Source organism: Diaphorina citri, unplaced genomic scaffold (genome assembly GCF_000475195.1).
Source record: "Diaphorina citri unplaced genomic scaffold, Diaci psyllid genome assembly version 1.1 scaffold6145, whole genome shotgun sequence".
Lineage (NCBI taxonomy): Eukaryota > Metazoa > Arthropoda > Insecta > Hemiptera > Psyllidae > Diaphorina > Diaphorina citri.
This window is the reverse complement of record NW_007383521.1, coordinates 4,701-5,377: the sequence shown is the minus strand read 5'-3', so window position 1 is coordinate 5,377 and position 677 is coordinate 4,701.

Below are 677 nucleotides of genomic sequence, written 5' to 3'. Positions count from 1 at the left end.
GAAAATTGAATCATTGTATTTATGTATCTATAGTTAGAACAGTTAATAGGCTAGAAATTAGATTTGCAAACTCCTAGAAAATTGAATCATTGTATTTATGTATCTATAGTTAGAACAGTTAATAGGCTAGAAATTAGATTTGCAATAAAACTCCTAGAAAATTGAATCATTGTATTTATGTATCTATAGTTAGAACAGTTAATAGGCTAGAAATTAGATTTGCAAAAAAAATCTACGTACCTATGTACCTACCTACTTTCCAACAGTCGTTATGCAAAGTTACAAAGATATGACAATTAAACCAAGAAGTTGTTAATCATGTTAATGTATTATTCTCAAGAGAGCAAAGACTTATACTTTATACTTATTACTTATTAGGTTTATTAATTTTTAATTGTAAATAAAAGAGGAAGAGAACCATCTCCTCAGAAGTTAGTATTAGCTTAGGAGATGAATTGTAATGTTATCTATAAGTTCTTAAAAATAAATATACTTATTCAAATTCAAATTCAAAGTATTAGCTTAGGAGATGAATTGTAATGTTATCTATAAGTTCTTAAAAATAAATATACTTATTCAACTCCTCAGAAGTTAGTATTAGCTTAGGAGATGAATTGTAATGTTATCTATAAGTTCTTAAAAATAAATATACTTATTCAAATTCAAAAATTCAAAAA